At 45.2% G+C, this 25,198-nt stretch overlaps 1 protein-coding gene across 38 annotated transcripts in view; it reads right to left on the reverse strand.

The window, feature by feature from the left end:
- NTMT2 (N-terminal Xaa-Pro-Lys N-methyltransferase 2) overlaps positions 1–25,198 on the reverse strand; it is a 68,691-nt gene continuing 43,493 nt past the window's right edge. For 2 of the 38 annotated variants that reach the window (XR_005267595.2, XR_011811048.1), the window contains 5 exons: positions 17,819–17,950; positions 11,686–11,818; positions 6,770–6,945; positions 4,669–6,258; positions 4–4,571 (listed from right to left, as the gene is read on the reverse strand). The gene's annotated coding sequence lies outside the window, so the exon portion shown is untranslated. Of the gene's footprint in view, positions 4,587–4,668; positions 6,259–6,769; positions 6,946–11,685; positions 11,819–15,204; positions 16,966–17,818; positions 17,951–25,198 lie in introns of those variants that run through there. The other 36 variants (XR_011811057.1, XR_011811059.1, XR_005267585.2 and 33 more) reach the window with 36 other exon arrangements.

Genomic DNA, 25,198 nt, shown 5'->3' on the forward strand with positions numbered 1-25,198 from the left:
CAAAAGACTACAATTTGAAAGTTAATCTATAGTAGCTTTTATTTTCTCCCATTTAGTTGTGTGCTTGTTTCTGCGGCCACTGGAGGGGAGGAGAGAGGGTTCACTATTGTTTCATGAGCCACCACTGGATGTTTTACGGACCACTGAAGGCCCACGGATCACAGCCTGCAAAACACTGCTTTAGAGATAAAAAGGCTCATTATTGGAGGCCCTTGCTCTCTGCTCCGCTTTATGGCTGGTGATGCAGCAGGCTGCCACATTTTGTCTTTAACTCCTTTAAGTTACCCGTTGAAGGCCACTGGTCGTCTCTCCAGGTGCTCTCTGTTGCTCTCTTCGTGCTGTCCTTGCACTCAGATGATATCCCCGGATCCATGCCATGCTCCTGTCTACTCCAGCCAGCTCCCGGATAAAGTACCACTGCCCAAGGGATGCAGAATAATGTCGGCTTGTTCTTTATCTTAAAAAAAAGACAGTATGCAACCAACACCTGCACCCAACCATCCTTGGATGGGATGACTTGTCTCCACTGCTCCTCAGTCACCCAAAGTGGAGCAAAACCTGCCTTGGTGCAGCCCTCTGTACAGCCCCTCCAACCCTCTCCCAACCTTGCAAGCAGACACCTTGGCACCTCCAGCTGCCTTCGGACTCTGTTAGTGTTGGCAGGCTGGGACTGATAGTTTCCCTCTTCTTTCTCCTTGTTTCATTAACTGTCACGTTGGAGGTTTTGATCTTCCCTGGAGCCAAGCCCTGCCAAAAGATTTACTCTATTGCAGTGCTCCGTTTCACATAATTGCCAGAGAAAGCTGTGCAGTTGGTAACGACCAAGGTAAGGAAACACACTAGATGCACTCAGGATATAGCATTCACATATTGTACTTTCATGAAGGTATAGCAATGGAAACATTCCCTATTTTGATTGTCCCAAAGCCACAGGAAAAAGGGAATTAAGGGAATTGATATGTCTGGGACAGATGCCAGCTCTGATTTACTCACATTTTTACCCTGATCTGAAATTCCTTGGTTAGAGATGGAAAACTTTTATGGAATATGTGAACCAAAGCAGGCCGTGTAAGTGCTGGGATCCAGCTAAGAGCTATCTCGGCTGGCACAGTCTGAGAAACATAAAAACAAAGGAACTGACAATCAACTGGGCAACAACAGCTCTGTAAGAAACCTCTCTTCCTACAGAGGGTTTGGACATTCCAGCATCACCACGGCTAATACCCACATTCGCAGTCTGCCTTCTGACCACAAAGTGCCTAAGGTACCAGAACACCAGTGAGTTAGGATGTAGGGGTTGGCTTGGCTCCTGGAAAGAGGATGTGCTTTATCATCAAATCCCAGCATGATTTGGGATGGAGAGGCACAGAGCGGTCAAGCCAGAGTGGTGAGCCCAAAACAGGGTTGCCTTTGGAAGCAGTATAAAAAGAAAATATCCTTGCTAACATAACCTCGCCTTCTAGTTTAACCACCACGTTCCCTCAGAGAGTGCAAACATGCCTGCACATATTTTAGGCAGAGCAACCCACTTAGGAAGACTTAGATGCAGTGTAAGTCCAATTAAAGCAAAATGGAATGAAAGTCCCAAATTGTTTCAATGTGTCAGAGTGAGGAGTTTGCAAACCCACTGGTTATTGCGAAGTTGTTCTGGGAAAAACAATTTCTGTATAGATTCCACCCCACTTTGCTGAACTCCACAGGAGATTTGCCATCAGCTTCAGTGGGAGAAGGACCAACACATATAAGTAAGATTTAATCATACATTAATTAAGGCGAAATATACTTGCCCTTATGCTCCAAACCTGCGATGAATTTTCTACAGAAAGGTCTCTGTCCCTGCAGTGGTGTCCATGGAGCTCATACCAGCAAGGTGGAATTACAAGATCCCATTCCACTATCCAGAAACACAAGAATATCTGTCTATGTGAATCTTGCTGAGATTAACATGAGTTCGGTCAGGAGCAGAGTTTGATGAAAATGCCTCATTAGATATCAGGCAGGAGTGTAGATCAAAGCTTTTCTTTAGCTCCCTAATAAAATAAAATAAAACGGAAATCGCCCTGCAGAGGAAGGAGCTTGCTTGTTTGTGATGGCTCTGTGCTTTGGGAAGGCGAGTACAGAAACCACAACGTTGTTATTGCTAAAACAACCAAAACAAAACACAAAATTAGGCAAATCCTTAATGCAAGATAACATCCATAATTCTTACCGTTGTTTAAAATTCCCATACATCAGACAGCGTGGTTGAAGTGTTCTGCCCACACCACCGACCTCCAGCCTTTCTTCAAAACAAGAGAAAATGGGGAAGGCTCTTTCTTGATTTATGAAGTAAGGTTTCTTTTGTGTGCATTCCAATATTAACAGGACTCCAAAATTCAGGTAGGGTAAGCTTGATTTACACCAGATCAGGTGCATCATCTGTGGTTCCTCCAAGGCTGTGCTAGCTCAGCTCTCTAAGGCTTTCTTACACAGAATTATTAAGGGCAGATACTGGCATGGTTTTGTTGTGGCTTAACCCCTGCAGGCAGCTGACACCTTTAAACTCGCTAGAAAGCCATTTGCTCCCTACGTAATTAATGTCCTTCGGCTAGAAAGTTTGCTTTCAGCACAAAATAAGCTCTTTTTAATCACCTCTGTTAAGTCTTTCTACTTCATCTCATTTGGTTCCTATAGAAATCTCAAGTCTTCCAGAACTGCAAATTCTGTTTTCCAGCCAATGTTAGGAAAACTGATTTTTCCACTACCTTCTGAGATAGTATTTGCATATAAATACTGTTCCGATCTCTGAAAATATAGCTGAAATTATCCTTATTATTCATTATACTGGAGACCTTCCATGTTTCCACAAGCAGCTGCTTCATTTTTTCTTCCGTTCCACGTAAGCAAAAAAAGACCTCCTCTTCGCTTCTTCGTTAATCCTCATCTCTTTTTTACATGCAGTTCCTCACCAGAACTCTTTGTTTTTCAAAAATCAAAGAGAAAATAACGAGATTCTGGTTTGAAATCGGCACCTTCGTGGCCAAAACAGCACTCCTCGCCCTTGACCCATTATGGTTGGTAAAGCTATAAAAGTTTGTAGCGAGTCTGGAGAACTAACTCTTCTCTAAGACTCTCTATTCAAAGCTGAACAATAAAAGTGTACAGGCTCCAAAAGACATAAAGAAGGCTGTCGGGGATCTTCGCCATGGTTTGGGAACCTCTGCATTAAGGAAGAGAGAAAGCGCATGGAGTTGCATCTCTTGTCTATGTGTGAAAAGCTCCAGCAAGCTGAACAAAAAGTGACAGAGTTCCTCAGCAGGGCGAACATCTCACACATTAAAAACGGATAAAAGAAACCTACTGTGCAAGTCAGCCAGAACCAGCAAAGCTGCTTTTTGCTACATATTATACATTTCACCCCATTTCAGAAGCACACACTAACCGTATTGCTTATGCATTCACCGAACTTCCTAGGCCTAGTTTCTGGCACTTTTTTCTACCTCTCCTTTCTCTGCTCTCCTCTCCACTTCTGGGGCTGCACCTCACTGCTGTGTACATGCTTAGGATAGGACTTAGAGGTGTAAAACAAGACTCAAACACAGGAAGGGACCACGCTACCCATTAGGCAGCACAACAGCAGGGCACGACTACAGATAGATAACAAAACTGACAGCATTGTTGATGTGCAAGTCATTACCTCAGTTTCAAAGTGTTGGGTAGGAACAACTTTCATTTGTTCTTGGGAAGGGCACCCAGAGAGGGAGGTGCAGTTAGTCCAAGCTGCTTAGACAGGGAAGAAGGGGGAAAGAAGAATTTTCTTACTCTCCCCTATATGAAGCACTTCTGAAGATCCCACTTGTCCTGAACACCATCCCAGGCAAGAAGCAGGCAGAACAGAGCACTAGATGAGAGCCACATGGTGAGATCAACTGGTAAAACTTTTTTTTGTGTTTTTGCATCTCTGCTGCAGAGCACCCAAATACCAGAGATTCATGAGCATTTGCAAAGGATTTACTTTTTCAGCATATCATTCCTGAGATTAGCACAGAAACTTAACAACAACGTAAACTTCAGCTGTCCCCTTGTTACCTCCTCACACACTTGTATTCTTCAGGATCTTCTCAGCTGTTGACAAAGAGATTCTTCTCCTCGTTTAGAAAAGCAGAAAACCAGGGGTTGTTACTGTCCTCATCAGGCTGTAAGATACAAAGAATTCTTGAGATCATCATCTCTATCCCTATGTAGCAGCTATAGCACTAGCCAGGAGCCTGTGTCTTTTCATCTGCCTACTTAGCTATTTTTTTGAAATTTTCAGGCCTTGTGCAGCTGGGAGATGGCTAAAACAGTGCAAAGAAGGGCCACGGGGCTCTGGGTTTTGCAGCCTCAGCACCCATGGAAAGAAAACCTGACACAGATGCTGGCAATCATGGGTGAACCTTCTTTCGGAGGAAATGGAGACGCGCTGGGAACCTCCCAAGAGAGCAAAAGAATGCTTCCAGACAGTCAGGTGGAGCAGCCTGCTGGCTCCATCAACCTGAGGGACTTGGCAGCCTCCGCTGCTCCAGCTGGCCAGGATCCTGGAGTCTGCAAAGCTGAAGGCAGAATTGCTGAATTATTGGGAGAAAACAGATCACTGCATGCACTTATAAGCAGTGATACCTCCATACATATATGCATATACACACATACATTTGTACACATCATGGAGCACCTCCCGTAGCAGACTTGCAGGATATATGGACTTCTAGCAGGACTTAGACCCCTCTGTCTTATTCTGGAATGACTAAGCTGGTCTCTGCGCTGGGCATGTTAACTCTGCAGAAGAGTTCTGACATCTTCCTGGAAAAGATTTCAAGATGTATTTTTATTGGGTTTTGTGGAAGAAACACTGACTAAATGCTCCTATCTGAAGCTTGCCCAGCAGCCTCACATTCCCTGGGTTCCTCTGAGTCTGAATCCTCAAAGTCTTTCTGTAGCAGAGGCCAAATCCCACTTCCAGCCCCAGTCTGGGCGCCAGGCTTGCTTGCTAGGCTCTAGACTTCTTCAGCCCAGAGCAGAGTTCCTGCTTACGTCATTAGTAGTTGGCCAAGAGAAAAAGAGAACAATACAGCCTTTATAGATCAACAATATTTCAATTTACTGTAATTTATGCAGTATATAACATGGCTCAGAGGAAGAATCTGTCCTCTGGGATCCTTGCTTTTTCTATCTTTTCTTTCTCTTCCATCTCTACCTTTCCCTTCCCTCATTTCCTTCCTTCCATTTCTATCTTTTTACCTTATTTTCTCTCTCCTTTCTGCATCTCCTCCCTTCCAACAGTTCCCACTATTGCTCTGATGACTCCACTCCCATACCTACCGCTATCTTATCTGCTAAAATCACCACCAACAGAACATTTAGAGGAAACGTATTCCAGAGTCCTGGAAGGCGATGCATGGAACAAGGAGAGCAGGACTTGAATGGCAGGAGGACTGGGATATGCAAGAGAAGTTACAGGCTGCAATGGCCTGGTGTACATGCATTGTTACAGGCAAGGGAGAGAGATCACTCCCAGCAGTGGCTGAAAGAATTCTCTGCAGCATTTCTGCCCAGAAAAAATATATTTCAAAGTCAGAAGGAGAAAAATAAATAGAAAAATGTTTCATCTTTGGAGTGTTGGATATTTGATCTTATCTGGAAAGAACGTGCGTGTACATGGGTGCATACATCACTGTTGTTATTTTATGAGAGAGTGTTGTTATGAAACTTCCCTTCCCATTTTGCATAAATCTCATTTTTCAGACATGTGGTCACTGGTTTAGGGAATATTTACTGCTAAATGCCTCAGTTTTTGCAGACCCAACTTTTCTTGGTTTCATTCTCAGGACTATTCAGAATAACCAGAGCCTTTGCCACAGATGTCCCAGACACTGCTCTTAAAGAAATAATCCTGACCAAAATTGGTGCTTTGGCCTGTGTGAACTGCTAAACATCATCACAAAGCAGCAATTAGGCTGCAAGTTCCTTACAATCTTTGCCTCTTCAAACCTTATTAGTTAAGTCACATGGACGAGTGTAGCTATGGACACAAAAGCAGCACTCACAGGTTCTCACGTTTGTTCAAACTCATCTCTGGTTCTCTTCCAAAAGCCAACCACCCAGCTGACACCCGATGTGCTGCCTGCCTTACCTGGATGCAAGCTCAAGGAAAGGGAAATCCCTTCTTTACCACAAGTACAGCCATTACCAACACTGAGAAGCTGCTTCTCCCACACCAGTACCTAGAAGCTACTGTGCAACCTAAAAAAAAAAAACACTTATCTCACCACTCCTGGTCTTGCCAGCCCATATTTCCCTTCACTCTTTCCCAGCCACCCCTCATTACACATAAGGACATGCTTCCAGGTCCCAGAGGCAAGTACAAAGGCACACTGACTTCCTAGTATTCAAGGTATTCTGCAATCCATGGAAAATCCTCCATAAACCTTCAGGAGTTAGAAGAGGTAATAATAGGCAAGATGAAACAAGGGGCTGGAATTGTCACAGCCCCGAGTGCACCAAAAAGCCTTGCAGTTTTTTCCCCCTCTTTGGCGTCTAGCTCTCAGTTGTAGAGACCAGCTCTGATACAGTACAACCGAGAGTTGGAATCAGCTGTGAAAATGGTGTGAAAAAGCTCTGTGAAGCCTCTGCAGGGCACTTCCCCAACTTCACTTGGGAGCTGCCTTGAAACTCAGGCCCTTGCTTTTGTCTTTGCCTCAGCAATCACAGCCAGGAGCTGGTACACAAGCCTTCCTTTCTGCTGTGCACTTACCAAACACTAGAATTGACCATTTAAGCAGCCACACTGGTCCCCCTCACAAGTGGGTGATGATCCTGTCCTTTAAGACATCTTCTCAGACTGGAATTGACCCTAGGCAGAGCTATTCATGACACAAGCCACCTTATGACTTCTCCAGGACAGGAGCAGGCTGAAGATCAGACCTCTGCCTTAAAAAACAAAAACAAAAACAAACAAACAAAGGAATCAACCATCTTTAAATAAAATCATAAGGAACTATGACCCTCATTCTTCCTAAAATCACTGGGCTCTTTGTGCTAACGTTATATTTTGACATCACCTTTCCTTTCCTTAGTTTTCTGGTCAGAATAAAATGATACAAGAGCACAGAAAGCCATTCCCCTTTCAGGACAACGAGGATCAGAGACAGTGAAAGCTCTTCTGGATCATCTGTTTCAGAGCAGGTCTCTATCCCCCAGTTTTCACTTGCTGGAAAGTTACCCGGCCATATGTTTGCAATTAAAGTCTCAGTTCCTCACAGGCTCACAGCAAATAGTTTGCTTCACCTGGGTCACATCTCTAAAGGGAATTCCCCCAGACAGGATTTGCAGGACATATTCGGTGGCAGCTCTGACATCGGTATTAGCCATAATGGAATCCATGTCAATTATGAGTTCATCCATTTGTTTTTCTATCCAGGCCTCCCACTCAAATTTCAGAGATCCCCTTCTAAAATGCAATTTGACCCATTTTGGAAGGGAGAGAGTTCCTTAGTCACTCCATTTGAGACCAATTAGGCTGTTTGATTTGGGATCCTTTATCCCATAGCGCTCTCAGCCTGTCTGTTCCAATAAACGTTGCAGAAAATCCCAGTGTCTGAAATCCCTGCAAGCTTCATGGACCCTATTTCATATCGAGTAACTGCACTCCCTGTACTCCTCTTTCACCATCCTGAGTCAATCACAGGCTTTGGGGTTACTCTGTGTGTGCCAGCTCCATCTCCCTGAACTGCCCTTCCACTTCTTGCCTGGGAAGGGTAGGAGGATGAGGAGGCATGAGTTACTTGTCATGCTTTTTCCTGGTTTAAGAGCTTGAAGCAAGCTCTTTTGTGGCTGCCCCACTGTGCAAATGTGCTCTCGGAGTTCACTTTTAATCGACTCCACTGATTTGCTTGGAAAATCAATTAAATCATAATGATGTTCTCCACCTGACTGGTGGAGAGAAACTTTTTGCTCAGGCAGATAATGACAGGACGGGGGGGAATGGTTTTAAAAAGAGGGGAGATTTAGATTAGATATTAGGAGGAAATTCTTCACTCAGAGGGCGGTGAGGCACTGGCACAGGCTGCCCAGAGAAGCTGTAGATGCCCAATCCCTGGAGATGTTCAAGACCAGGCTGGATGGGGCTTTGGACAGCCTGGTCTGGTGGGTGGTGTCTCTGCCCATGGCAGGGGGGTGGAACTGGGTGGTCTTTAAGGTCCCATCCAGCCCAAGTCATTCTGTGATGCCTCTCCAACCATCTGATGGACAATCCCATCAGCCCATGAGTAATTCTCCCACTGGGGAGAATTACAGCTTTCAAAGCAAGGAGCAATCACAGATTTGCAGTGAGTATCAGAGTTCAAGGCCTTTGTTTTACATTTCATTCACAGATGGTTCCAGCACCTCAGAGCCCTGTTGAACAAATCAATGGGTGTGGACTGAAGGCTGATAATGGAAACAAGGTCACAGGTTGTGACAGGACACCTACCTGCTTTAATTCTGAGGTCTTCAGAAGTTCTCCACATGTTCTGAACCAGAATAACTTGCAGTTTGTGAATTCAGAGTACTCCCACAGTACAGAAATAACCTAAACTTACTATAATACAAACCTTTGATTGAAGAATGAGCACATATTTAACTGTCATCACAAAGAAGACAGCTTTCCTCATTAGGGGCTCAGATGAATTGTTATGGTAAGACCAATCCTTGTTAGAGGAGAAGGGCTGGAATTGGTGCTTCCCCTTCTGAGCCTCCGTGAGTGACCCTGAACTTTGGGTGAGGGAGGCTGGCTTCAGAATTCAAACCTGAACCTGACTCTGAAGTTGGCAGCCTGCCCCCTCTTTCAGGCAGCAGACCTAAACCAGCTGAAGATCTGCAAGGCCTGGTGCTGCAGGGAGCTCAAAATCCAGATCTGGATTTTGCAGCCTGGGATCATCTCCGAGTCTCGCGGCTTGAGAACCGCAGTTCCATTTGCTTTACGTCACTCGCCTGTTTGCTTTGGGGACAAAAATATATTAAAAAAAATATAAATCAGTAACAATCCGAAAGACAGCAATGCTGTCCCAGCAGCTTTCTTCCTCGCAAAGCAAGGAAGAAGTCAATTAAGCTCAGCACTACCCACATCTGTAGCCCTTTGGGCCTCACAGCATCTTTTCCCTCTTTTCTCTGTCTTTGTTTTGTTGGGTTTTGTTTGTTTGTTTCAATTTTTATCACTTTAGCTTGTGCCGCCTGAGAGGCAGGGGACCTTGGTGGTGTCCTTGGAGTGTTCACTCAGTTGGAGCACACCCAAGAGGTGGTTTTGAAGGCCCCTGAAAGCCTGCGAGACCCCACGCTGTGTGCATGTTTTGCAGAAGGGGGATGGCTGCAGCTGGCTCTGCACGATTTGCCCTTGGGGACAGGCCTGCCTGCCAACCAGAATGGTGCTGGGAGTAGGGCACCGCCATCTTCATCCTCCTCTGTCAGCCCTGCTCTGCTTTTTGGCCGTGGAGAAAGCAGTTGTGCTGCTAGCCAGGCTCTGCCCCTCTTCCGGATATCTCCAGGCTCCCAGCAGTGCACAGAAGCAGTGTTCTTCAAGTTTCCTGAGCCTGCAGCGCTGCCGCCTTTGGTGGCCTTCCCTGCACATCCTGAACCCAGGCACTCTGCCACCACCTCATGGAAACCAGACCTCCAGGCCTCTCTGCCCTGCGCGCCCTCGTAATCAGAGCACTCATCTCCACTCTGTGGCCTTACAGGAGCTCTAAGTTAGGGCTCATCTCTTCAGGGACACCTGACGGTCAAAGCCCGTGTCACGAGGGCTTTGCAAAGTTTTTTAGCACTGTTACTTTTTCCAGAAAGTGTTCATTAGGTTGCATAAACCTTATAAATAGATCTGAACAAAGCAATGCAGTGTTCAACGCATCCAAATTCTCCTTTCCATCACAGCCTGTTGAACTTGGGTCAAGTCCCATGGATAATCCAGGGTCCTCCTCCTGTGCAGGACTTCTCCATACCTGGAAATCTACCCTGCAAGCTGCTTCATTCTGCTTTTCTTCCATTTTTAACCTTGGTGGATCTTCATTGAACCCCTGTTTCCTTGCTAAGGTCTTTTCCTTGTGTTTCTCTTCGTTGTCTGCCTTCTTCTTTCTCTTCAGCTCATGAACATTTCCATGATTTTGAATTCCTTTGCTATTCCAATGTGGGTAAAAACATTTTGCATTGGAGATAAGGTAATACATTGAAAATACAATCAGTCAAAGTATACACTCATGTATTTCATTTGGACACTGATTTTCTGAAACATGCAAAAAATATAACCAAATACATTTCATATTGGAAAATATGAAATTTCAGAACACTCAAAAACTGTTGGAACAGAACCTCCTGGCATTGTAAAAATGTTTCATTTTGTGAAAGACTGGGTTTTCTTTTCTCCAAAAAATATTCAAAACAGGTAATTTTTAATGTTTGCATGAAAAATACCACGTCTTGTTTAAAAAATTTCCGATGAAAAATGTCCACGAGGTCCCAGAGCCGAGTTCATTCCATGGTCACAATCCCTACTGACAGTGGTGAGATTAGTTACGCTTGGTAAGAGACACAATGAAGAACTAACAAACATCCTCGCTGTTCTGTGCTTGTCCCAGCTTCCCTCTGCTGCAGGCACCCCCCTGTGCTCTGATCTCTTGGTAGGAGGGCACACGGTATTTGTTATTGGTTTAGCACCAACCATGCTGCTCCGTTTCTTACACTGCCTCCCAGGACAATCCCGGGTTCTTGTGTGCAAATGAAATATGGCTCTGTTCGTGCATGCTGACGGGCCCTCTCCATGGGCAGCTTGCAAGGAAACTCACCCGTGGCATTCTGGCACCATCCTGAGCCCATTACCTCTGCTCCTGCTGCTTCTGCTTCCTCTGGCATTTTCAGCGATATCGCGGAATGAGGAGTGAGCCCCAGAAGAGGTGCGTACCTATAAACATGGCACTTGTCCGGCTGCTGCTAATAGGTACTGACACTTGGTTTTCCACACCTCCGTATAGGTGAATTAAGCTTTGTTGTGCAGAGCTCAAAACCAATCACCAGACTGAATGGAAACCAGATTCTGATGATATTTGGATCCAAGGCAGGAGCTGCGCTTTTGATATTGCAGCTTAAACCTGACTGCACAAACAATCTTGGCTCTCTTCCCATTGTAGTTTTCTATGCTGCCAAGCCTCACTATTAAAAAGTCAGGAGGCAGGCATGAAAAGGAAGAGAAAAAAGGAAAAGAGAGAAAAGAACAAGAAATGTGACACACTTTTACTTGTCTTCTAGGTTTGTTTAGGCTTTCATAAAGTTGTCTTGTGCTAGAAATGTTTCCATAATCACAAGGACTAGGAATATAATCTTGAAGAACAGAAAACGTGAGAGGTTTGAAAAATTACACACCACCAATGACTGTTGCCTCATCATAAACCCCAAACCTAATAGTGAATCTACAGTTAGCAACACCAAGACCTGTAACATTTCCCCATCTCACCAGTGAAGAATGTTTCCTGTTCGCCAAGCAAACGTTTATCCCTGAGGTAAGAAGCGCATTGTAATGCAAAGGTTGTGAAATATTTGTCATCAACCTCTTTTAAATAGAAATCAGCACGTTGCAGCAAAGGCCACGACCACCTTGCTGAAAAACAAAGTGATAACAGCAGGACGTAATAATTAAAAAATACTCACTGAAGGGGCTCGGGAGCCATTCTTGACTTGGGTAGAGTATTGGCCAGTTGGATTGGAAATCTCTGGGACATTCTTTAGGGACATGGCAAAGCACAGGGGGGTCCTGGCCTTTGAATGAGACTCTGTGACTGTCCTGTAATAACGAAACATCACAGAAATAATCACATCTCAGCAAGAGTTCAAGTTTTCTGGCCAGAAACGTTACAAATCCTCAGAACTAAGGGTCAAATTTCCACTGTCACCTTGCATCAGCCTGCCTCTGCTCCCACTGCAAAATCAGTCACTGGTGGTAGAAAGAACAGCCTGTGCTTCTGGAAATCCCTTTCAGACTGGTATAAAATGTTTCTTGAATTTGTACATCAGCCTAAACATTTATTCCTCAGAAGTGGCTTTGTTCTCCATTCAAATTTTGCTTCCCAGCAATCTGAGACAGAGGAGCAGAGTGGATTTTGCCCATCCAGCCAAAAGTTTGGTTCAGAGCAGATCCCTTACTCCACCACGAGGCCCAGGCAATGCCAGCTCACACCGTGCCTGAGCTCCTGGTCTCACCAAGGCCGCTGGGGCAAGTCACTGGGAGTCCACTGCTTTCTTTGGGGCCAGGATATCATATGTATTTAGGCTACCACTGAGTTCAAAGGTCATTTCTCTCAATGTCAGGACTACAGCCGTCCTAAAGAAGGCATTAGCTACAGTAAGAAAACGCAGAAATCCCAGCCTTTGCGAAACTAGTGCAGGAATTTTCCCTTAGTAACAAACCCTTCAGCATCTTTTGTTTTGGAAAACATGAAAATGTTTCCATATAAATTTTTTCCAAAATGCAGCCCTCAGGATTCTCACGTTGCCCCGACGCTGAGAAATCCCTCTGCTCACCCCAGAAAAAGAAAAAAAAGGACGGCCCGTGGAGCGTCTGAAGGATGGCAGCATCCTCAAGCATCCCTAGCCTTGGGGTAGAAAGCTAATCCTCGTTATCCCTGTTTTGATCCCAGGTTCCCAGGGCTTCGTGCCAGGTTGTTGGGGGTCTGGCATCTCTGGGGGGGTTTGTAGGGATTCTGGAGCAACGCTCAGGGTGTCTGTGGGCTTCCCGTCCCACAGCAGGACTGCAGGCAGCGCAGGGGCCCCAAGCCCTGCACAACGAGGCAGCCGGCTGGCAGGGGAGCAGGCTCGTGGCTGGGGCTGGGCGGCAGCTCACCAAAACAGAACCACTTTGAGAAGGATTTCAGCAATGACGAAGGACCATTTCCTGACGATGAGGAAAGCTTTCCATTAGAAATGTCCCAGACAGTCCCGACCCGGAGGCAGCGAGGCACTCCAGTGAGGTAGAAACGTCCCCAGTGCAGCCCAGCAGCGACGCGGTGAAAGCACAAGGCTCAGGAATTCGCCCCGAGCCTCTCCGCAGCGTGGGCAGGCTGGGACCCTTTCCAAGCAGCTTACCACCCACCCTGGGACTAGCTGTGGAGTTATCCTGGGCTCCCTCCATACCTCTCTGCAGAGATGCTTCACTCCCTCCTTAAAGAGGGGCCGAGAAACCCTCTGGAGATGCCGGTCCCTGCGTTGACTTGGCCAGAAGGAGGTTGGAAGCATCTCCTGACACCAAGAGCCTTAACCAAGGGCTGTGCATGGGTGGCAGGCTCGTGCCACGTCGAGCTGAGCTGGGCTTTGCAGTCTGCAGGGTGCCCGGCCCATCCAGCCCCCGTTGGAACAGTTTTTCCCCCCTCGGGCTCTTTCACACCTCCCCGTTTGCCTGCACCTCAGCGTGTGCTCGCACATAAACAGCACGGAGGCGGTGGGTCCCCCACTTACCACCAGGGCCAGGCTCACAGCTTGAGCTCACACATGGCCTCCACGTTCTCCCTCCTAACAAGAAGGGGAGCACATGGGCGGCAGCCACCACGCAGGGAAAGGAGCTCGCTTCCCAAAACCCATAACTGTCCAATAACAAAAATAAATAAATTAAAAAAAAAAAAAAAAAGACAGGCCAGGAACCCCTCCAGGCATCTCGGGTGGCTTTTTAATGCAACATGCGGGCAGAATCTCTGTTCCAGGTTTTGCTTTGAGCTGATTTCTTAAGCACATACACATCCAAGCCTGGGCCTCCAGCCCCCTGGCTTGTGCAAGAGCTCTTTTGTATGTAAAGTCCCGATGTCCATGTCACAGATCTCGTCTGCACCACGCAGCGGGCTCTGCACAACACCGAGCAGAAAGAAATGGCACAAAACCTCTTGATAGATCATCTGTGGAAGGCCTGAACTCCAGCCAAGACAGATAAAAATAAAATAAATTAAAATAGTTGTGTGTGTGTGTGTGTGTGTGTGTGTTTTATGAAGGGAACATTTATATTTTTAAACTAGGAGTAATTGTATTCTGTATCTGAAATGGCATCTGAAAGTGATTTAGTGGAACAATGTGGTTTCTGATTGGTGCTTGAACTAGTTCCAGAACATTTTTTATAATAAGCATCATAAAGATCCCAATTATCTGATCCTTTTCCCTAACATGGTCAGAGAGGATGTTTCCAAAGAAAGGGCTTTTGGGTTGTTGTCTTTTTTTTTATTATTATTTTTTTCGTTTGTGGCACTGATCCTGCAAACATTTACATACACGCTTAATCTTGTGAGTAGCCCCAGAGAAGTGAACCAAGGCAGCCCTCAGCAGCAAAGCTAATCGGAGAGTAAACTACTAATGTTCCCATTTGCTAATCAGGACAATCCATGGACTTTCAGGGAAAGGTCTGCTTGTTATTCCGAGAGCTGTTCAGGATGCATTTACGATTCAATAAAGGAGGCCCCAGCATTACCAAAATAATTACTTACTCAAACAAGCCTGTAAAACTCAAGGACTGCCCCAAATAAAATGAGGCTTCCCCCCCTCCAGTTTAATAACATAAATCTAGTGAAATGCATCTTGCTGCCATAAAATCAGTTCTACATGCCTTAGAAGCCCTTGATTTACTAAGTGGGCAGGGAGGTCAGATCCTGCTAGGGACTCAGAGGGCTGAACACACGGAGAATGGTTTCAAACCTGAAAGTTTTGTCCACCCCCCGAAACAAAAAGCAGCTCCTATCTTACCCTGTAACTTCGCTCTCCAAAGAGAGACGCATAAAAGCAACAGGCAATGCTCCAAATTAAAAGGGAGCCATTTTGGTGATTACTCAGTAAAAAGAATAAATAGCAACCCTAAAACCCCACCGCCTGTCCCAGGGGGGATTGGCCCTGCAGAACTGGCTTTAGAAGCAGCACCCGCCTTGCTCTGGGAGCCTGCAGGGGAGCTGGCTGCCGCATCCTGCCCATTGCCTTTCCCAGGCAGCCCTCACCGGGCTGCAGGCACGGCTCCAGCACATGGGGCATGGCACATCTCCTGCCACCAGCACTGCAGAGCGAGGCCAGGCATGGCTCGGGGTGGCAGAAGTTACCCAGGCTGCTAGGATTAGCATCGGGGCCTGCTATGGGGCAGACGATTTCTGTCTCTGCCTTCTTAGAAACATCTCTTCCACTTCTCATCCCCTTTCCTTCCCGAGCTACCTGGTTTTGGCTGGGTCCTTCCTGCCACACGCCACAACGCAGGAACCACAGGTCATCCTGGACACCACGTCTGTTCTCCTTTCAACCAGCGTTTTCCCTCTGTTTTGACCAACAGAGGCTTTAATGTGCTGCAGAGGATCATGTCTGGGCACCTGCAGAGGTTCTTGTGTTTGACATCCCCCTTTCAAAGAGTCTTTTCCCACTTTCTTCTCATCTGGAAGAAGGAAGCTGTCGTCTGTACAGCAAAGAGGAAATGTCCGAGAGGAGAGCAAGGGAAACTGCCCAGCAGTTGTCCTTGTTCGGACTAGCTACAGCCATGGGAAGGTGTGAGGGATTAAGCAGCCTGCTTAGCCTCCCGCAGCGGGACAGCCAGAGCTCCAGCAGTGGGGTTTGCATTTGTAGTCGAGAGGAATAGGGAAACAGCTTTACAAAATGCCAACTGTCTGTTTGTGGGTAATGAGCTGATCGAGACCATAAACCATTCCTCGCAACGCTGCTCCACGCTCTCTGCAAACCCACACTGAAGCCTACTGTGGTTATGCAGAGCTTCGCCCCTATCCCAAACCAAACTTCCCTATTAGGTGTTGTCAGGCTGATCCTGGGAGGTTCGCAGCCCACGTAGCCCCCAGCACTATGCAGGAGCAATTAGCCTGAGTGTTTGGGTGGACCTGGAATTGTCACCTAACTACAGCAGCCACCTCACTATCAGGCTGCCCCTGGTCACTTGGATCATATTCTGATGATGTGTGAACACAGAGGTGGCCAAAAATAAATAATATAAGACGCCGCACTCCCCTGAGCGTTGAGGTTCTCGTGCCAAGAAATATTCTCTCTTCTTGCTGCCTCTTTTTGTGGTGGTTTCCTGAGACTGAAAACGTTCCTCCACTGCAGAAGATGCGAAAAAATTCCTGCTGACCTCAGCATTGAGTTTCATCTTTTTGAAGCTTTGTTGCGCCTCTAAGATTATTTATGAGGTGTCAGGATTTTCCGACCACAAATGTCTTGGACGAAAACCGTTTTTACACTACAGATGCCATGAAAGAGAAGCAATTTCAGTCTGTTTTTTCTACAGCACTGTCTGTGTCCACAATGAAGCACGGGTTCAGAGCTCCCGGAGATTATTTGTGTAAGAGTTGTCCGGGCCAGAGCTCCGCTGAGACTCAGGCTGGGTCTGATTCCCCACCTTTGCCTCATTGCCCTGATCTTCTCTGTTGGGAGGGGAACTCCCATTTCCTGGTGCTGTGCCACGAAAACACGAGCTTGCCAAGTTATTCTCTGTATGTGTGTATGTGCGCGTGTGTGTTCAACAAGCCAGAAGTACCAGAAGTAAAAAAGATCCATTAACAAACCGCATTTTGCAACATCCATAAGGATCCCCAGATTTCTCGTCTGTGGATTTCTCTTCCCCATGCTTTAGATTTTCGAGGGGAAAAAGAAACCAACAACAACAACAACAAAAAAAAAAAAAAAAAACAAGAACCCAGCTTAGCCGTTTCTAATCCAGTATGCACCTCAGTCTCCATGAAAGTGTTCTTGGGACGAGAGCAGTATTTCCCTTGGCTGGGATGCCCAGCCTCCTGGCTCCTCCGGAGCTGCAGAGCTGTAGACATTCCGCTGAGTAGTTTGCAACCCTGCCTGCCAGGAAAACCCAATGTCTCCATGGAGAAATCTCAGCGGAGGAGTTTGATACTCAATCAGGGATGGAAAAGAAGGGAGTTTATGCCTCCTTGAGACCAATCCCTTCCCTAAAAATAATTTAAAAAGCAAGAGGAAAAAAAAAAAAAAAAGAAAAAGCAAAGCGGCTGTATTCTTACAAGCATGGGCCCAGACAGCCCGGCAGTTTTGGTGGATGGTGTTTCGCCTTGTGTCAGGACTGGCCCAAGTCACAGAGGCTCGGTCCAAGTGACTGTTTAGGTCAGCAGGAGCCTGTTTAGGTCAGCGGGAGTCTATCAACTTTGGATCAGACCTAATGTTTGGATCCAGAGCTGAACTTCCAAAAGTCTGGGCACGCTTGTATCTTCTGGTAAGGGGGGGCTTGGTTTGGCCCAGCTTTGAGATAGGAACCAGCTGCAAACGCAGGCCTCCAAACATGTTCTAGGAAAGAGGTTATAAAAGAGCCCCTTCTTGCTCAACACATTTATTCCCTGTGGGCCAGATTCCGACATCTTCATTAACACGGAGCAGAACCTTGCTCCAAGAGCAGTTACATTGATTTGAATGGGGCTATTCAGGGAGTCGGCAAGTACCTAATGTCAGCAAGGGTAGCACCATCTAAGGTCACATCTGTTTGCTTCATTGACACAAATTATTTTCTCTCCTTCCTGCTATTAGCACATACGGCTACAGAAAAAGCACATTGGGTTCCCTTCTTCCTGGCACCTCTTCAGCAAAATGCTGGTTGCAGACTCTTCCTTACTGGTAACGAGGTAAGAAGCAAAAAGAGCAGGAGCTCAGGTTGTAGCTCCGGCAGCTAAAAAAATCCTGTGATAAAAGGAAGCAAGGAAGCTGTGGTAAGGTCATAGTTCCTTCCTGAGCACTGCTGTAATCTCTTTTTTGTCTGCTTTCCCTCCCAGATTGAAAAATAGTGCCCACATGTGAAAGCACTACTGCCTACCTTGACCTTTTTGTAGCCATGTCTTCCTAGAGGTCATCCTCCTTTGAGCCATCGTCACACTCAGTCATTGAAATCCTGAATCTTCACTGTTCTGGACTATGTTGACAGAACCAGGGACCACTCCTGTGGCTGCTGATAGGCGCAACAAGACTTCTAACCCAGTGCCTGAGATGGGCAGGATGTGTCATACCCACAAATTTCCTATCTTGCACGCTGACTTGTGAGAGGTCTCCAAAAACTGGCTTCGAGCCTTGACTATTAGCTGAAAGAACCTGAATTTAGACAATCAGGAGTACCTGATTCACGTTACTTGGAAGTTGTGCTCCTAATTCACATTCACACAACCCCCAACACCTGCATGTCTAATTTTCTTCCTTCCAGGACATTGACCAGCTCTCGGCCCTACCTGTCACAGGAAATACTAATTGCAAAAAAAGCAAAGCAAAACAAAATGCATTCCCTTTAGATTCTCACAACATTTTCTCCATGACTGCATCAGAATAAGCTCCCTGTCACATAACTAAGGTTTGTCAGAGGCAGATTTTCTTTTCCTTCTCCTTTATCCGGGAAGATAAGGGTATCTGCACTGTGAGGTTTAGATTAATCATCAAAACTATTTGCCAAACACTTCCCAATAAAAAAGGATGCTTAACCAGCATGTCTGTAAGGACAGGCCAGTGTTAGTCTCTTTCCAGTTTTGAAGAATGCTGAATGTGTAGCTCCCCCAGGATAGGTGATTGCAGAATAAATGCACATGATTTTGCTAGTGCCAACAATGATCTGGGACACGACAGTTGCGTGCAGTGCTGCGGTAAGCCATTTTCTCCTTACTGAAAAGGAGGGAAAAGTCTCCCCGCTTATGACATTGTTGGCTTTCCCCACCACTTCCAGCCGTTAGCATGACTTTTAACTCATTTTGCATAAAACTCCTTCTTTCCTGCCATTCTTTCTTGGACTCAGTTCTGTATGGTATTGTCAGATATTACTAACAGGTATCCAAGAGTCTGCTGCTTTTCCAGCAGGCCCTTCAGGATTTTATGTGGGTAGCAAATTCTTTGTTTCCTTGGTCTCACAGAAGTGTAATGAGAATAAGTGATAGGCTGTTGTTTGTCAAAAAGGACCTTTTGGGTGAGGTTAGGAAGAGGATAACCTCTGCTCCTCTCGGCTACTCTAAATGGTCAGATGAGCAGAAAACAGTTGCCAGTCCATGGAAGCACAGTGTCTGAAAGGGAACAGCTGAGTTCTGGAGAACTGCTGGCAGTAAAACTGGTTTTATAGGTCATTTATATGGTGGGAGGGAACATAGTGGCAAGACACGGACGTTGGTGCAATTGTTTGTTTGTATACGTTTCATGTGCAGGAATGATTTTTATAGGAGCAAAATATCCTCGGGAGATGGTTCCTGCTTGAGACTTGAGATCTGTCCCCTCTTAAGAGGATGCAGAGGGACGGGATTCTGGTGTTAAGACCTGGCCTGATGCTCCCACAGCCCAAAGGCTCCGAAACTCAAGTTCCACATGGGGCTGGAGCCTAATATATGTAAACACAGGCAGTGCTGAAGCACTTTTTTGGACGTAGAGAGCAGGTTAAGCTGTTTTGTAAGATACAGCTAATGAAAGACCATCGTTGCCCTGAGGAAAGAGGAGGGGAATTGCATTATTTATGCATTACAAATGCAGGCGTTAAGGCATAAACAAGGCAACTTGCACAAAAACAGACAAAGGAGGTTGCAGCAGTCAGCAGTTTCAACCCAGGTTTCCTCTGTCCCAAACTAGCACTTTAATCATCTTCCTTCTCTGTAAGGGAGAAATGAGTATCAGGGAATGGAGTGAGCCTCCACATTTTTCTACCCCAAGACAGAACTGTGTCCATTGTTGGGACTAGCCCCCTAGGAGGAATTATTTCTATTCAATTTGTGTGTGTCACAGCCAGATAATGCACTGGGTGGTATTTCCCTCTCTTCCCCCAATCTTTCTCTTTTATGACCACATGACTTCACCCCCTCGTGTGAGTGACAGTACCCATTAGACTAGACTCTGATGCAAAACAGCTGTGTGGAGAGAAGGGGAGGAAGGGAGTGGGGAACAGCAATTTAGAAAACAATTAAGAACATCAATTCCAATTCATTTGCTTGGCCAGGATAAGTAATTTCTAAGAGGTAACTTGATCTGCAGCGGACCGAGATTAAAGGCGAACTCCATTATCTCTAGTTTACAGTCTGGAGGAATTTGTTTTAACTGGTTACCAAGGAGGCTTCATAAAAAAAAAAAACAAAAAAAAACAAAAAAAAAAACACTTTGCCTAAAAATGTCCAAAAAATCATCCTGATTTCTTCTTTTAAAGGGCACGCATGAATTTATTAACTCTCTGAGAATGTGCTTCCATTGTGTTGCAGAAGGAATAGTTCAGTTCTTGAAAACAGAATCACTGCCCACAAGAGCTTAGAGATGCATTTTCCCAAAGTTAATTATGCCCGTTTTAAACCAGTGTTAAGATTTTGGTGTAAAGATGGACTAGAAACATGAGACACTGGGTTCAGAAGCAGACTCAGCATTCTCCAGAGGAGGCAGTGGCGTCTGGAGGAAAATACAATGCATTGAGCACCAGGCAGTCCTCAGTCGTCTTCTGGCTCGGACACTGCCTTGCTGTCTGGCTGTGAAAAGCGATTCCCCTCTCGGCTTTAAGGCTGCTGAGTGAAACAATGGTAATGTACTTGGACACCTCTCAGAGGTGCTGTAAGACTCCGTGAGTAAATACCCTAACGTCACTTCGAATGCTGAGAGTCTAAAGCGAGGGGCTGTGACCCAGCAGACACCGAGCTCCTTCCTTTATTCGTGCTAATGCATGGAATGACACCAAAAACGAGTGTGTGAGTGTGAGAGTCACTGGTTTTCTACTGTGGAAGCCTCACGCTGTAGGACTTCCACCTTCCTCAGCTATCAGCACTTTACTTTGCCACATCCCCACGTCCCAGTCTTTGCTGATTAAGGAGGTATTGGGGAGGCATTGGGGAGGCAAGGACAATCCCCAGACATGGACTGTATATCTCGAAACAAGACACTGGAACTCATGATAAGGAAGCGGCAGACGGACAGAGAAACAAATGTAAGGACTATAAATCTCAAAATTGGACATCGGAATTCATTATAAAGATACAACAAACGGAAGAATTGGCAACAACCAGCTCTCGCAATTAAGAAACTTGCCAATTCAGCAGATTCCTGACCAAAGGTGAAAAGTACACTGTGAGGAAGACTCGGGGTCTTCCTCCCAAAGACCCCTGCCCACGTCCCAAAGACCCCTGCCCACAATTCTTGGGAGGCTCTACGCAGGCGCAAGGTGCCAAAAGGCTAATTAGCATGAGAAGCGAGGGAAGGCGGGGATAGGTAATGCATATGTATAGGCGCTTGTAGAATATTGATAGATTGATTGTATAAATTCAAGACTGCTTTCCGCTTTGGGTATGCACGATAGGTGGAGAGATCCCCCGTGCATCCAGCGCTGCAATAAAGAATATACCACTTAAAGGAATTTCGGCTTCGATCTTTGAATCAATCTGGCACCCCAGATGGGACTACCTCTCTGCCGGTCCGCAGGACCCGCTGGGGACAGGACTCCCTAGGGTACCCCCGGGATTTCCCGGAGGGACTCCTCGACTCACCGGATCACTGCGGAGGCAGACAAGGACCCCATCATTGTAAGTGAGTATATTCTTTATTCTGGTTTGGTTTTCTGGTAGACCGGTCATCTGGGACTGTCCAGTAAGTCGGAAGGTGACTTCTGCAGGACAGTGTTTGGTATATACTTTGTGGTTAGTACCACAAGTATATTTGGGGACCTTGGGGTCCATCTGTATCTGGAACTGTCTGTAAGTCAGAAGGTGATCTTCTGCGAGGCAGTGTTTGGTATATACTTTGTGGTAAGCACCATAAGTATATTTGGGGACCTTAAGGAAAGAGCTCGCTTTAAGGTCCATCTGGAATTGTGTTGTTTATTTCGGTTTTCTGACTCATGGAGTATGGTATTTAACTCTGGTTATTGTTACTGTGATTTTGGCTATTTTTCTGGTGGTAATAGTAGGTTCGTGGCATTGTTATAAGAAAGATATCGTTATGGTGTTACACAGTTCGGTTTTCTGACTTATCGCATGTGGAATTTGACTCTGACTATTGTTATTGTGATTTTAGCAATATTGCTGGTAATAGTAGCTTTGTGACATCGCTACTGAAAGATATTGCGTGCCTGTAATTTTGTGAGTGATACGTTTTTGTGATACGCTTTTGTAAGTAACACGTGTATTCTGAAAGTGTAAACTGGAAAATGGGGGGGCGAGTAAGCAGTGAAATTCCTAAGAAAAGTGCGTTAGGATGTGTTTTGAGTCACTGGAAGGATATTGGAGGATCTGCCGGTGGAAGTGTGAACAGGAAAACATTGATAAAATATTGTAATCAATGGTGGCCGCTTTATAAGCTGGAATGTGGAGAAAAGTGGCCCCTAAATGGAACTTTAAACTCTAATGTTTTGCTACAGTTAATGTTGGTTTTGAGAAGGAGAATAGGATGAAATGTTGTATACTGATGTTGTTTCAGCATCTTGGTGGGAAAAGGTACGGAATTAAGTTGGCCCCTGACTGAGCCTTTGATGTTGGCATTAGAGAAGTACAGGCTGGAGAAAGATAAAGGAAGTGTTAAAAGGGTTGTTGAAAGTGTTAAAGGTGTTTGAAGTTGAATGAGCAGGGAAAGAGGATGTAGGAATGTTAATAGTTCTGCCTCTGCTCTAGGCAGAGATCTTAAAATCATGGGTGTTAGCCCTTTGGGGCAAATGGATCATGATGGGTCCGAGAGAGAGTTGTTATGGAAACAGAAAAACAGTTAACTCTTAAAACAACCTGAGTTCATGTGCGAGCTCAGATTACCGATGGGACCGCTCAGGGAACTGTGGACAACTGCATTCCCCTGACCGACCCCACTGAGACCCTAATCATCCCTAAAATTATGAACGGCTAAGTAAATACTAAAATCTGGATGAATTGGGAATTGAGAATATGCTTCCAACAAGGTCTAAAAGAAACCCCTACGGAATTTTTGGACCAACTCTGAAATGTAATGAAAATAAATAAATAAATAAATAAAACAAAACGGTTTGGACCTGGCTTCGGAGGACAAATTGACTAGCCTTTTTCTAGGGTAATCATTGGTCCCTGATTTCAACAGGAATAACGGGGACCTGGGGAATCTACCCTAGCGGATCCTCCACTGATTATAATGAAGCTAGGGGAGGAATGGAAGTGAAATTTCTTATTGATATGGGGCAACGTATTCAGTTCTAAATCAAGCATTAATGCCTTCACAGAATTATTATGTTAGGGTAAAAGGTGTGTTGTGGTTTAACCCGGCTGGCAGCTAAACACCATGCAGCCGTTCGCTCACCCTCCCCCTCCCTCTCTGAGACGGGGGAGAGAAATGGAAAGTGAAGCCCGTGAGTTGAGATAAAGACAGTTTAATAAGACAAAATCTAACTGAAACCAGGACAAGGTGTAACCGAAAAGGCTTATTTTTGTGAACCTTTGAAGTACAAGTTAGGGAAACAATGGGGCATACACAGATTTTTATATACGCCTAACTCCTCATGGGCACTCTTAGGTAGAGATTTATTAGAGCAATTAGGAGCAGAAATTGTCGTTGAAAAAGGGAAAATGAAATTAAGAATAGGAGAAGAACAACTAATAAATGTGTTAAGCTTGGCACTAATACAAACTGACCCTAAAAGTGAAATACCTTTAGAGATCACAGATCAATATGTCCAGGAGTTTGGGCTACCGAAGTCCCTGGAAGAGCAAAAATGTGACCTTAATAATTATTAAATTAAAGCCAGGAGAGAAACCCGTTAAGGTTAAGTAATATCCTTTGAGGATAGAAGATAGGAAAGGAATTAAAGAGATAATTGATAAATTTTTACAGTATTGAATGTGAATCAGAATACAATACACCCATATTGCCAATTAAAAAGGCAGATGGAAAAAGCTATAGGTTAGTTCAGGATTTGAGGGCCATAAGTAAAATCACTGAGGATATACATCCAGTAGTGGCAAACCCTTATACTTTGCCGACTAAATTAAAGAATAGTCAAGTCTGGTTTACCGTACTGGATTTAAAAGACGCCTTCTTCTGCCTAGGCTTAGCCACAGAAAGCCAAAACCTATTTGCCTTTGAATGGGAAAATCCCAATTCAGGCAGAAAGACGCAGCTCACGTGGACATTACTACCTCAAGGATTCAAGAATAGCCCCACTATTTTTGGAAACCAATTAGCAAGGGAACTCGAAACATGGATGCCTCCGGACACTGAAGGTGCTTTGTTACAATATGTAGATGATCTCTTAATAGCTACCGAGACTAAAGGGAACTGTATTCAATGGACTATAAGTTTTCTTAATTTTCTGGGTTTAAAATGGATATCAAGTCTCTTGACAGAAAGTCCAGCTGGCTCAACAAAGTGTGACCTATCTGGGATTTGAAATTTCGGGAGGACAACGAGAACTAGGAACTGAACATAAGGAAGTCATTTGCCGGACTCCAGAACCTCAAACGGTAAAGGAGCTACAAACCTTTTTAGGAATGACAGGTTGGTGTCGCCTTTGGATTTATAATTATGGACGATTGGTAAAGCCTCTATGTGAATTGATAAAGATTAACCAGTCAAAGTTAGTCTGGACTGGAGAAGCACAAAAAGTCTTTAAACAAGAATTGATGATTTTAAAATATCAAGCAATATTAGTAGAACTAGATGATGTGGAAATTGTGGTCACTAACGTCGTAAATCCAGCTTCTTTCCTTAGCGGAACTCTGGATGAACCTATAACTCATGATTGTATAGAAACAATAGAGACTGTGTATTCTAGTCGACCCAATCTTAAGGAAGAACCTTTAGAAGATGCTGACGAATCTTGGTATACTGATGGGAGCAGCTTTGTAAAACAAGGACAACGTAAGGCAGGATATGCTGTTACAACTGCTCAACAGGTAATCGAGTCTAAACCATTACCCCCTGGGACATCCGCCCAGAAAGCAGAGATAATTGCTCTTACACGAGCACTGGAACTAGCAGCAGGAAGGAAAATAAGTATTTGGACAGACTCTAAATATGCATTCGGCGTGGTACATGCTCATGGAGCGATATGGAAAGAACGTGGATTGCTGACTGCTCAGGGAAAACAAAAAGAAAACATGCTGAAGAAATTTTAAAATTGTTACAGGCTGTAAAACAATCAGAAAAGGTAGCTATGATGCATTGCCAAGGACACCAAAAGGGAAACTCTGATTTTGAAATTGGAAATCGATTGGCAGATCAGGAGGCTAAACAGGCAGCTGAAATAACTGAG

This window comes from Anas platyrhynchos, chromosome 8 (genome assembly GCF_047663525.1).
Source record: "Anas platyrhynchos isolate ZD024472 breed Pekin duck chromosome 8, IASCAAS_PekinDuck_T2T, whole genome shotgun sequence".
Taxonomy (NCBI): Eukaryota; Metazoa; Chordata; class Aves; order Anseriformes; family Anatidae; genus Anas; species Anas platyrhynchos.